The sequence below is a fragment of the Hyposmocoma kahamanoa genome, unplaced genomic scaffold (assembly GCF_003589595.1).
Source record: "Hyposmocoma kahamanoa isolate Upper Pololo Valley unplaced genomic scaffold, ASM358959v1 114, whole genome shotgun sequence".
NCBI lineage: Eukaryota > Metazoa > Arthropoda > Insecta > Lepidoptera > Cosmopterigidae > Hyposmocoma > Hyposmocoma kahamanoa.
In genome coordinates this window covers 9053925-9068584 of record NW_020653383.1, presented here as the reverse complement: position 1 = coordinate 9068584, position 14660 = coordinate 9053925, and positions in this window count along the sequence as shown.

Genomic DNA, 14660 nt, shown 5'->3' with positions numbered 1-14660 from the left:
CACCTCAGAGCTTTTCGATGAAGGAAAACTTCGTAATGAAACTGCACATCGAAGAAGATTAATCCATTCATGGACAGTAACAGCGTTTACTGTAAAATTAAATCTTAGAATATGACAGTACTGTTTCGCTATATGGATCTTGAAAACCAACTACGGGTTTACAGTAAGATTTCCAAATGCTTTCTGTGTAGTTCCCGCTTACTGTTTTTTTCTACAAATAAGTATCAACAACGTAAGTACTGACAAAGTTCTGGAGGAACAATACCGAGGATTCTTTCCAACAAAAAAGAATCATCAAAATCGGGTCACGAGTAATAGCGTAACAGACACACACAAACAAAACAGTCAATTTGCGAATCTCCTCCATTTTTTAAGTCGTTAATAATTTCACTTTTACATTTTCTTTAAGACGTCTCTACATAGGAGTCGACGAATATAAAAAAAAATTATATCATTACAATTTCCTTGCTTTACAGACTACTCAACGACTAAAAAAATTTGAGGGCAAAGAGGACGTCCTTCAGTTGCGGTAGGCACTAAATAACTGTTCGAAAAAACTTGCTTAATTAGAACACCTTTTAAGTTAAATTTATAATACATAGTCACTATTCAAAGACTTAAATACTTATATAACCTAATCCGTTTTATAACACTTACATTTCGTCGAGGATAATGCAAATCCGCGTATGTAGTATTGGTAAAAAGCGCGTGTCTGCACCAAACAAATTTCACAGAAGAGGGATTTGACTTTATTACTTTGTTATCTCAATTGCTACGACTTTCGTTTTTACACAGTAAGCATTAATTTATGTTTTCTACGGACTGATATTTATGATATTTATTTGGTTACCACGACATTTACGCAGGTTTGATTTGGCCACTAAATTACCGAAATGGAGACTCATAACCAAATGCACTATCCCCGACGATTTGTAGATGATACAGGTTATATAAAGCATTTTTAACGGTCACCTAATCTATTTAATGCGAAATCAATACTTAAGATAGATTGTCGTTAAAACATTACATTGTCGTCAAGTTTGAAGTAAACGCCATCTACTCTAAATCTAAATTTCCCAAAGGACCGTACACCATAGAATCCATTTATCTACATTCCCAGGCTGTTATTATTAAAAATCTTCTTAAAAATCCTTCTTTTTTCATTCTTCGCATTTATTAAGTTCCAAGGCTCTACTTTACTTCTAAGTTGGGGTCAGCTTTGCGTTTATTTTAAACTGGAATGAACTGGCCGTTGTCATCGATGTGAAAGAAGAGGGGAACATAATGCTTTTTTGAGGAATTATACTTTTTTGGTTTGGAAATTATAACATTTTTATAAAAAAATGTACCTCAAAAAGTAGTTTGTGGACTATATATATACATATTGCCCAAGTTTTATTGAAATCGGTTCACGGAAAGCCAGTGGAGCCAATAAACCGGATTCATCCTTTGATTTGCCACCCTTAAGAACATGGAATATTTTCTTCAAATTTCAATGGGAAATGCGACCACTACTGAGAATCATCGAAATCTTTTTTTTATGATATCAAGTGACCGGACGACCAAGTCGTGTGCCTGATAGTTGCTGTGCCACTCAGAGCTTTAAAACGTAAAGATCTGAGGGGCACTGCCACAGCGCCCGTCACCCTCCTGAGACATAAGTTGACAAGTCCCATCTGCCTGCAATTTCACCAAAAATTGGTTCACAATTGTCGGAGTAATCGTGTAACATATCCACACACAAAATGAACATAAGTCATAATGATACCGACTCAAAAACAATACACTCCTCCTTTTTTTGAAGTCGGTTAAAAGTGTTGTCAACATTGTATAATTTGGCTTTGAAAATATTTCATTTTTTGTGTTTGGTGGAAGAAGTGAGAAGGGAAATGTGTTTACGTCTTTGGTAAAACTTTCATTTTGGTAAAACCTAAACAACTCATTATTTTCACAGTGCCGTTGTGAGAAAACAAAAAAAAAAGTAACTTTTTATTAGTTTCAGTTGGTTAGTTTTAGTAGCAGTAGATCTCCTTGTGAAAGAGTTCGTCCAAGGAAGTACTGCCACCTTCCCTATTTATGCCGCCAAGCAGTAATGTGAGAATTACTGCGTTCCAGTTTTGAAGGGTAAAGGTGCTGGTCAAATTATAGATACTGGTCAACTTATGTCTCATGGCGACAGGTGCAGATTTGAAGCTCTGAGTGGCACTGCAACTGTTCCAGACAGGCGTGTAGCTTACAACAAGGCGCACGACTTATTCATCCCGTCATTCACTTGATATTATAAAAATAAAGTTAAAGTTACCTTAATAGCTAATGGTTGGACCTACCGCCTCTCAGGCAGAGCCACTGGTACGAATCCGGGCTCGCACCTTTGAGGGTCGTATTCCAGAACTCTACTCAATACTCAAGTCAGGACTTGAGTATTGCAGTGAGCACTGAAATTCATACTCAAATCCATGCCATTAGGGTCGTATTTCCAGTGGTTGAAATCATACTCAAGTCTGCTCAAATCCTGACTTGAACATTGAGTAGAGTTCTGGAATACGACAGTGTCTAGTGTTAACGCAAAAGAGCTCCGGCGCCTCTGGGCCGTTGGCACAGACGGAAACTCCCGGGTTGCTGACGTCATTACTACTTCGGGGACACTAAGAAGAGTGTTCAGCCGACTGGTTCCACTACCTCTTTTGGAACAAGAAGAAGTTCCAAGGCCGGGCAGCATGTTAACGCAAAAGAATTCCGGCGCCACTGGGCCGCCCGCGCGCTCCTCATTCGATTCATTCCGCCATCGTAGCTAAGCGTGCTCACACGTATTATTTGTAATCAAATTGGAATGCACGCTCATGTCATTTCATGTTTTCATGTCATTTTATTTTATTAGCTAAATCCTTCATAGTAAAGTATTAACACTAGGAATTTCTTCCTTTCGGTGAAGGAAAACCTGAACGTCGAAGAAGGTTCACAACCCTCGGAAAACGTCTGAAGTCCCCAACCCGCATTGGGCCAGTGTGGCGGACTATGGCCTAAACCCTCGACTGAGAGGAAACCCGTCCTCTGAAGTAGGGCTTATAAATGGGTTGATTGTGATGATGAAAGTTGCCTATAAAATATTGGATGCTTGTAACTGTCGTCCGATGCCGAAAGAGTTTTAAAACAAAACTAAGAAATTACAGACTTTACGCAATCGGTGAAAAATCTCTTTTAGTAACGGTTATTGGTTTTAATTTTTCTTTTCGGACCATATTTTATAACAAAACTTACTGAAGCGTGAAACGAAGGTTAAAAATCCCCAGCTTTTCATCTTACCTTTTTAAGATACACAATTCATATTTATACGGAGCCCGAAAAGCTCATTATATGCTTGAATAAATTCATTAATTTCAAAATTAGATGTTTCTAGAAAAACTGCAGTAATATATCCACGTCGCTTCCTCGGCGGACATTTTTAATTAAAATTCTGCTTGGTGCAGCCAAACTGATCCATTTTAAAAAAAATCCTTTCCTATCTAAAGTGAACACGCGTTCTAAAGATTTGCTTTCTCGTTTTTAACGCGGATTTAATCTACTTTAGAAATGAAAGGTCCGCATTTAAACACGAACGTAAAATGAAAAATTCATAATGGAAATAACATTGCCTTTATATTATTCATAATCGTTATTGAATTTCAATACGTATTGAAATTTACATTAGAAATAAGTCAGTTACAAAGCGTGACATTTTAGGATAGAACTATCAAGGATTGTTTAGACAGGTGGTGCGTAGCTACAGTTCCTACCCGTAACAAATCCATGTAGATCCTACTGTTACGCACGGGACTCATATAAGCAGAGAAAAAATATAATGATTTGTTTTATACTTCACCAATAACCTGCTCTCAATCTAGAAAATTCCCTGTACTATGATTACCATGGCAACGGAATTTACTCTGTAGTACTACCCAGAACAATTTAGAAAAGTCTCATTCACTCTCAAGCACTCATTATCCACCATCTATACTAGCAGCTACAAACAACCATAATACCCTCCTTATCATAACCATGGACTAATAAATCACGGGGAAACAAGACAGCGCAGTTAGGTCTTCATTGCCTATTGGTACCAAATAATTAGGTCAATGTACTAAATAGTTATTTTTGTAACTAATTTGTTTTACATTGACAAGCTGCACTTTATCAAAACTACTCTAATTTATAGTGATATGGACAGTATAGACTTTTATGGACAGTGCCGGCTATTCTTTTATTTTATTTAGGATTAGCGACATCTACCCATATTAGTAAGCGTTAATTTATAAATTAGTTTCTAATACACGATGCCATTTATTGACACGCATATTTGTCAAAGTTCAGAAAATAATATAAGCTCATGATCAATATTTTAATAATATTACAACGAAAAAACTAAGTTCTTATATTTGATATTAAAGAGGAATTAATTAATATTCACGGCAATTTAATAAATATAAACAAATTCCAAACTATTGATCAGTGCCATCTATACGGAGATTAAAGTTCTCTTATTAGTTATGACACTAACGTAATCGACATTTTTTGTGAAATTGTGTCATTAACATATCAAAAACAGTTTCATTTCTAACTTATTATAAAAATTTCACTGTAATAACACTGTCTTAACATTTACCTGTATTTAATAATCAGAATTCTATTCTGAAGGACCTAGAAGCAAAGCATCTTGATGAAAAAATAAACAATGCACTCATTGAAAGATATTAGTTACTCATTCTGTTTCTAGAGCAACAATTTATTTCACTTCTTGTACCGATGCGTCAAAATGTTTATAAATTTTGTTTGTTCTCGGCTAATTGTTTTGAGTATGAAATATAGACAATTTATTATAGAAAGTACAACAATAATACGTCGCCGCCGCCGTAAGCCGTCAACTCAGCTTCTCAAGAGACAGTTTGCTTTAGGCTCAACCCACACTGGCGCTGAGTCGAAGCGTCGAGACGCGTCGTGTTTTTAGCGTATAGCATATTCATCTCCATTTTCCCATTATTAAGGTACATATTTGTGTTATCCAAATATGCATTCGGGCAATAAAGTCGGGCGATTTCGCGCGTCGCCGGGTTTTCCTTGCGCGCAGTGAGGCGTCAGACGCCGATCACATTGTGATCCGGGCGCGCTAATGCGAGCGTCGTCGCACGACGACGCGCGTCTCCATACGTTGTAGTTGCAAAACAGGACGCAACGCGACGCTTCGACTCTGCGCCAGTGTGAGTTGAGCCTTAATCTTCGCAGAATATAGGTAAACAAATTTATTTAGCTTCATACGAATCTGCTCGGTGTGATCTTTCCAGCTTAGGTGCTTGTCAATTGTTAATCCGAAAAAATTAAATGTGTCAACTTCGTCTACGGTGTCAGCATTGTACTGAATTGTAATTGGTATCAGATTTGAATTGTAATATATAATGTCATAATTTTAGTTTTACTTATATTCATATTTAAGTTAAGTCATTAAAGTCCTTCTAATTTATTACATCTGTCAATGCTTTGTTTATGTCGGTGTTAAATGTCGCTTTGTCTTCACATTTCATCATAAGTGGTATATCGTCAGCAAATTGTATAATATATTATTATATCCGAATAGACCTTTAAGCCTTTTACATAGTAACGATTTTGTTTTTTTAAAGCATGTTACTGCCTCCGTGGCCGAACGGTTACCACGCTAGTCTGCCACGCAGAGGTTCTGAGTTCGATTCCCGGGCTAGGAGAAATAATTGTATGGCTTACATATTATATTTCTCCGGTGAGTTTGGATGTAATTTGTGGTAAATGGCACCCGCGACACAGGGTTTCACAATTGCGGGGGCTATGCGTGTGTGCGTCAGTAAAAAATACTCGCACCCAGAAATGAAAGTCAAACTCAATTAGATTCTCACGGAAGTTTATACTGAAGCTTATATATAAGAAAGAAGTCTCTATGAAATATTTTTCATAGAAACTATTCTTTCATTGTCTTCAATATAATAGAAAAAAAAACTCAAAACATAGAAATACAATGATAAAAGATCCATTCATAATATTGTCATAAGGTCAATGATTCATAATTTAGATCTACTAGAGGTGAAAAATGGATATCAGAGGAAGGTAAGCCGATGAAGAAGGTACACGAATGTTGCAATGGAAGACGTTTTCCGTTCAATACATTATTCTAAATTGTAGAATTAATTCCTTAGGTAAGCCGATGAGAATTACAGGAGCCCTAATACTATTCGTATCAGCCTAACATCTATTTGTAATACGAATTGGTATGTATGTACCCATACATTGTGTTTTTACAGTTAGAAGCAAATGCAAATAGTGATGGGGAAATTTCTATTAAACTTAAGTAAGACCTAACAGTGATATTTAACATAACCTACTATTATTTTGTTAAAGATAAATTTAAAAGAACGTTTCTGCACCACTCTGTAGGTCACGCGTTGATTTTAATACTGGACCGTGGTGTATTTTTGTAGAAAATAAAACAAAAATTCGTTTTGTGTTCCACGAGGTCACCTTGGAGCCTTGTTTGAACACATGTGCTTTGTTAAAAAGAAAGAGACCGTCTACAGATCTGGGTGTTTTAGTTTTGTTGGAATTACAATTTAGGTAACATTGATATCTGTTGCAAATATCTGAATAGAAGGTTGAAAATGTAAGTCGGTACCATCTATTCTCTCATCGTATGTCCATTATCAAAAAAAAAAATGTATTCAGATTTACCAAATTACGTTTTATTTTATTTTTTAATTAACTACACATTTAGTAATTATTATATTTGATCTTTAATTGCTTTATGGACATAACACGTAATTAGACATATTAGGTAGGATAGAATAGACAAAGCCTTTGTGAAATCACGGAAAAGTATCATCTATTGTACTCTTTATAGCATAATCCCAAATTCATTTGCAAGCCTATAAAGTTGCACAATGGCCGATAGAAATCTACACCCTTTACCACCCAAGGTAAGCGAAAAGTTGGGAGTTTTACGAAATGTTTATACAATTCTTTTGCAAAGTAACGATCCATTAATGGATTCGAGGCTTAATCAGGTTAGTTCAACATTTGAAGAAGAGGTTTCTGTTAGCGGGGCGTTGCTAAGAGCCAATTTCGGTGGACCATAGGGCCCGTAATTTAGTCACGATGTTTGAACATGACGTCATGGTCTCGCAAGATACTTCGTTTATAACTTTTTCTCGTCCTTTCTCGTTTCTTAGAGAACAGACGTGCCTTTATGGAAAGGTTCAAGCGAGCGGAGGAAATGATTAAGGTACAACGATGTCAAGATCATGGCAAATGGAGTTAGCAACTGCCCAGAACACATGTGACTACCTTATCTGTGCAACGCAAATTATTTATTTTGTGTTTCAGTATGATTTAGTAGCTTTTATGTAGGTTATGCTTAGTTACGTGCTGCCTCAGTTTTATTATGCATTGACTAATTTTAAATGAGATTTTTCCTGTTAGATTTATAAGACTTCCAGTGTCTTGCAAGTGAACAATCTGCTGCCTAGATCTTTCTTTCTTTTTATGCAAAAATAAGTGCGCATTTGGACATAGTTATGAAAACTAGAACCAACCCACAAAATGTCACTTTCGAGATAATTAGATTTTTGTAAAAACAGTGTAAAGAAATAAGTAGGTAAGTTATTTGAAACAAACAACGTGAGTATGTGTAGCATTGAGAATGATATAGGGAAACTATTATATTATATAGCAATAAACAGAAAACATTATCTATCTTTTTATTTAGTTAACGAGAACCATGTTCTAGTTTTCGCAATGTAAACGCTAAAGATCTACAGTACTTCAGTACATGTGACATGGATCCATTTAGCATATTAAAAAAAATACATTTTATGAAGTTAGGCAACATGGTTCTTTTTAACTATTAAACAGTTACTTATTTAGGTTTGGTACCCTGAAGGTCTGTTATTTTCTCCGTTTTGGCTTGGTATATTGCCAGGATCTTTTGTGAGCGGGTAAAGGACACGTCTGGTGTTCTACCTAAATACATAACTCAATTTCACTCGAGGTGTGGGTTGGTTCTTGTTTGCATAACTATGTCCATTTGACCTCCATCTCACCTGAAAGTGACGCTGAGGTCGACAATGTAGCATGCACATCTAAATAACGCCTATACACTCTCACCTTGAAAAGGTCCAAGTAAGAATTCCTCTCCCTGGCTGCTCACAATATAAATGTGGACGCGAAACGCAAACACTTCGAACTACGTGCACTGTTTCTAATTGTTCACATAAGTTCATTCAATATCTCTTTCTATATGAGTACCTAAAACAACTACAGTACATTCAAATAATTTTAGTTTCAAGCATTGAAACAAATTTCAAGCACAACACGTTCATGCTCTAGTTCTTATACTAAAATGGTATCACAAACAAATTTATAAGCTGCCAAAATTTACCAGCTTGAAGCGCAGGTCACACCGCAAACTAAGCTACTAACTGATCTAAACAAAACCAACGATCCCGCTAAGCCGATGTAAAATAAGTCACCCTTCTGCCGCCTTTTACCCCCGCGTTAGCTTAGTTTTGCATGCAACTACTTGAGCTAAACTAAATCTATCAAATTATTCATGAACCATTCTATTCATCTTGTACTAGTAATTAAAAAGACAGACAGTCCCTTCAAATAAAGAAGACATCAACATAGTGCTAGTCAATTACACGAGATTGGACTCTTATTAAATTTTATTTAAAAAAACCCTTGGTGTACTATCTGCGTTAGAAAACTAAGTTCGGCTATGAGATTTAGGTAATTGAGATTGAATTGATTGAGAGATAAATTTACTCAAATCAAGTGCTTCAAGTATGATAAATTCTAAAATAATAGAAAAAACATCACCACCAGACTATCTTTGAAATGGTAATGAATAATAGACCTACTACTATATAGGGCCAGCAACAAGCGCAGAAAGACAGAGAAACCTGTACGCGATATCTACCAAACCACTGTAATACGATGTAGGAGTATAATATTTTATGACATAAACAAAAACTTTATACAAAAGGTTTATTATACAGCAGGTTTATTATAAAACTCCATAGCAGTCGTCCTTTTAGCTTTTGCAGATTGCTTGTATTTACTTACAAGATATTCTACTAGATGCCATACTTCTTTTAAGCCAAAAGAGCATAATAAATAACTTCAAATCTTTATTACTTTCACGCATACGTAGTAGTTGGTAAAATAAAAATTGATGTATACAAATACTAAATCTTTTATTAATAGAATAACAATAAAAACTAAATCAGAGCTCAAGCTAGCCTGCCCATAACAGTTGCAATGCCACTCAGAACTATAAATCACACAGATGTGAGAGACGCTGCCACAGCGCCCGTAACCCTATAAATGGACAAGTCCCTCGTGCCTGTACTTTCAGGACCTTCACCCTTAAAAACCGAAACGCTGAAATACTCAGTGATAGGCGGCAAAAATAGGTAAAGTGGCAGTACTTTCCTGAACGAACTCTATCCCAAGGAGCTCTACTGCTACTACTAAAGAACTGCTACTCTCAAGTCCCATGTTTAGTTGGTGTAAGGGATTACACTTCAAAACCCGAAGGCAGTAAAGTTCATAGATATTGGTAGCAGAACTTCCCTGGACGAACTCTTTCACAAGGAAGTTCTACTACTACTAAAATCCACCTCACGAATGAATATTAATGTTATGTGTTTACCTATAAATTGGAACTAAAGTTTTAATTTAGATTTCCAAATGTAACCACTTAGTTACCTTCACATTTACCTATACTTACTTAATAGAACTACATACTTGTAAGGTGAGCGTTGAATTAAACGCTGCATAATAATATTTGCATATAACATTGACTAAAGTTCTAATTCAGCTAACGTTGCCGACGGACTTTTCAAAATACAAAAGATATCAAGTTTTTAAGTGGTCGTAATATATTTCATCTGGTGTTGTACTTACTAATAAAAATAAACGAATAAGCACATTTACATAAATAAATCTACCTATTGACGGTTCGTCTGACGCATTCTATACCCAAAAAAGTACGTTTTTATTTGTTGCGTTAGGGATGATAAAATTAGAAAAACAGCTCTACATAGTTTATGAGACACGGTTGATACACGCACATATTTTTTAATAATCGACTTAATTATATTTTTTTAAGGCTACGGTTATGAAATTAAAAGCTATGGTAATGAACAAAAGCTTAATGTTTGTTGTCGACGATTGATTTAAAAAAATAATTTTAGAACTTTGCAATATCAAATTAATTTATAGGAAATGAAACTATTTTTCCGAATTTTTTTTTTTTTCAATTTATTGGGGTCTACAAACAATTACACATTACAAATCGTACATAGCTATAACTAACAAATAGTGACTTAATGAATAACCAACACCGTTAACCACATACTACTTAAACAAATTTCCGATTTCCGATTTTAGTAACTACTGCTTCGCTCCTAATTTACCGGTGTCACTACTCACAAATAATGCCAACACTAAATCAGGAGCACATAATAGTAGTATAATTATGTAGGTATGCATATACAGATGCCCCTCCAATAGACATATCGAGCGATGAGAGCATTTAGGACAATATACTTACTTTTTTTATATATTATATAGTAGAAAATTCGTCCAAGCCAATGCATCCACTAGAGAAAACATCCCGTAGATGTATACACACATACACCAATATAACTATTTGTGATAAATAATATCCATTAACTAAATGTGATATATAGTATACTATATATATCGTGTTTTTTTAATAAGTAGAATTTGATCTTTGAACTAAAGGGGCTTATAAGTAATTGCCCACTGGTCAAGGAATTCTATTTGTTAGCTGATTTTTTAGTTTATCGATAATTAACTTTTTGAAAATGCAAACGCGTGTGCCATGAGTATTAATGTCATTAAATGCATTATTAAAAGGAATTTTTCAGCATATACAATGGTGATCGCTTGCCAGCATTGGTACGACATTTGTGAGTAGCAACGTCATTTGTGTTTGGGACTTTGTACGATATACTGTTAACAATATCAGAGCAATCATATCTGCTATTGCATAATTCATACATAGTCATGCACTCCAGCAGTTGACGTCTGGAATGTAGATGTAATAAATAATATTTTTCAAGTTGGTCATATTTAATTGAATTACCCGTACATCTACTGTTTACGCAACGTAGAAATTTTTTCTGCACCCTCTCAATGTTACTTGTGTATTTTTTGTAATAAGGATTAAAATAGGCACAGCGTATTCTAATTGTGATCTGACAAGGGACTTATATAAAATTAAGAAAGATGATTTGTAATTCCTTATCGAGTTCTTTTAGCGATTTTCTTTTTTTTAACTTTTAGAGGTTTTCGCGATTGTTACACATAGGAAATGAAATTATTTCTCCGGATCTAAATTCCGGATTTAAATCGCGTATACCTATTTGTTTTTTCAAACAAACCGGCGTTTCGGGCCTTTACAGGTCCCTTGATCACGGTTGACGGTCAACCGTGACCATGGGACCTGTAAAGGGCCCTGGGACTTGTAAACACATATACGCGATTTAAATCCGGAAAAATAGTTTCATTTCCTTATAATTCCTTGCTGGAGCGCATAACAAAGCCATACGATTTGAATGCTTTACTGATGATACTCTCAACGTGTGTATCCAAATGTAACTTCGAATCAAGTATCACTCCCAGGTCTCTAATAGCATTAACGTCATCCAGTTTTACTCCACCAAGCTTATATGAATTCCCCAAATAAAAATTTTTCTTAGTGAATGTTATTTTTTTACATTTCAAAGACTTAGGGTCGTATTCCAGAACTCTACTCAATACTCAAGTCAGGACTTGAGTATTGCAGTGAGCACTGAAAATCATACTCAAGTCCTTGCCATTAGGGTCGTATTTTCAGTGCTTGAAATCATACTCAAGTCTGCTCAAGTCCTGCCTTGAGTCAATGCTCAATGCTGTAGAGTTCTGGAATACGACACTCAGACTTAGTTTATTTTCAGTACAGAAAGTGGTAAAGCGATCGAGGTCTCCCTGAAAGCATTCAAGATCCTGAGTACCTTCAATTGTGTGATAAATTTTTAGATTATCTTTAGATTTTTATATACTAATATTTATATATTTTTAAATTTAATATTGATATATTATATAGAGCAAGAAATTGCAAAATTTAAAGCAGTTACTGATATCATTGATGTAAAGAATAAAAAGTAATGGTCTAAAAATAGATACCTGAGGTACACCTGAGCTAGTTCTGACAGTCTTCGACTCATAGCCTTTAATCACAATCTTTTGTGTACGGTTGGATATATATGATTTGAACCAGCGCAAAAGGTTACCACGGATACCATTGAACGCGATTTTTTTCAAGTAGCCTCTTATTGTCAACCCTGGATTTAAATCGCGTATATTTGTTTTTTCAAAAAAAATGACGTTTTGGGCCCTTTACAATTTATACAAATTAATTTATTTTTTAATTTATGTATGTATCTCAATGTTTCGTGTCATAGAGCGATGTTTTTTATCCCATCCCCGTACTCTGCAAGACTACCGAGCATACTTATGGATATGGATAACGATCTCCTCAGAGGACGGCATACTACAGTGAGGCCAAGTGCAATAAGGCAAGGCTCTTGATATCTTCAAGACATTAGACAGGCACTTAAGGAAGCCTTATACGTAAGCTTTCTTCGTACGGAATCCCAGTTGGCCTTTGAATCTAGATTTCAAACTTTTTGAACGAGGGTTACACACTCGATCAGCGGACTATTGACGCCGGCGCTCCTCAGGGATTTATCTGCAAATATTTATATGCTACATATAAACGGTCTGCTTATATGTATAGGCAGACTGTAGCGCTATTGTAGACAGGTATTTTTCAAATGTAAAGACTAAGATGGCAGAAATTCGGTTTTGTCAAGATACCACGGTCAGGGCTCCGTCACTCGCTCAAGGTTACGCGATAAGTGCTTACGTGTATATCGCCGACAGTGCAAGCGCTCAGACAAGTCTTTCATTTACATTACAATCCTTGTACAACCCCATTCGGTTTCGGCACAACTGCACACGGTGCGGCGCGCAACGTTAATTTCACCTCTCTGAGTTCGTGCTTAGGTTCCTTTTTTCTCGTAGTAGGTGCCTGGTGTCATTAGATTTAGTAGGCTATTAGAGTGTAGGTATTTTCAATTTTGTATGAGAGTGACGTATCTGTTACGTATGTCACTAATAAGTAATGTGTCATGGTGGAACATCTGAATCTCGCTATCATGTCTATGTATATTTGAATCTTAGAGGATGGAAAAGATTTAAATCAATACTAGTTTAATCAAACTCAGAACAATCAAATAGCAAGCGAGTTTATTTAGCGCTCAGCGGAATCCGATCTTGATTCATACCGATAGAAAACTTCTTTGAGCTTCTTGGTATGAACAGTATACACTCCATAGTCAAAACTGCGTAAGTGAAACTCGGTATCCTTTCCAAACTCAGGGGTGGTGTTTCATAACACGCAAGTACCTACGATCGTTTATTAATTACCGTTGCCACTTTTGGGTTGAAAGGACTATGGGAAGACCCGTGCCAAATGCTAATTCTGCTCTAGTATCAAGACGCTAAGATATGGAGGTTCGAACACCAATACAAAATTGCCTATTTATTGGTATTATTATACAGGATTATACACGTCGTAACGTATGGATGTAATCCAAGGCGGATTTTTTATCTACGGGAAACATACATCATAATTATTATTGTGATGTTGTAGACACGACCTGTTCGCACGAAGCTTCAGCTAGCAACAGCTAAAGAGTTAACTCGTTACTTGCAGTTTTCTGCCCCATCGATTCATCGATTTCGACTATACGAGTTTCGTCATGTACCAAAAGGTAATTTTTTTTTATGATACCAATAGACGGGACGAACAAGTCGTCTGGTTTTTAGTAAAATGCTTGCCTATAACAAATTTTTTTTTTGTTCGATGAAAGAGGACCAATCAATTGAAGATAATTCGGACTATTGCCAGGCCTTCTTTAAAATCCATATAATGTAAAGAGCGATTCCGCTCTTTAACCGACTTTATATTTTCTGCATTCTAATTTTCTTCCTTTGTTGCCTGTTTTTGTGGTTTCTTTTCTTTTGTTTTCATTATTCAGCTAGTTTGCATCGTAGATACTTACAAGTTCATTTCATTCTTTTTGCTTTATTCGTCTCGTCACCGGTTTTTTCTGGTTATGAATTCTTCTTCTGTTTTTGTCTTGATAGCTATAGCATACCTATGCCCTACAAACTAAGTGTAATCTGAACGTAATTAATAAAATAATACAAAAGAAATGTTAAGGTAACTTCTAGGTCTGCTAAATTGCTGTGTATATAATGAAATTGAGACGTGCTTGAATAGGTTTATAATTGATGTTATGAAAATATTGATAATTCCAACCTTTACGTATAGTTCTATAATCATAGATACGATATGCTCTTTATTCAGACTCTTAATATTTTTATAATATTGGTCAGTTTTAATTGTGAACACTGTCACCGCTGTTTGATTCAATCTGTTTAATATACAGACAGGCTGGAAAAAATCAATGTGACATGAATGGAACTTAAATGTTTAAGATAACCAATTCCAATTTTCCAAGGGCGAGTGG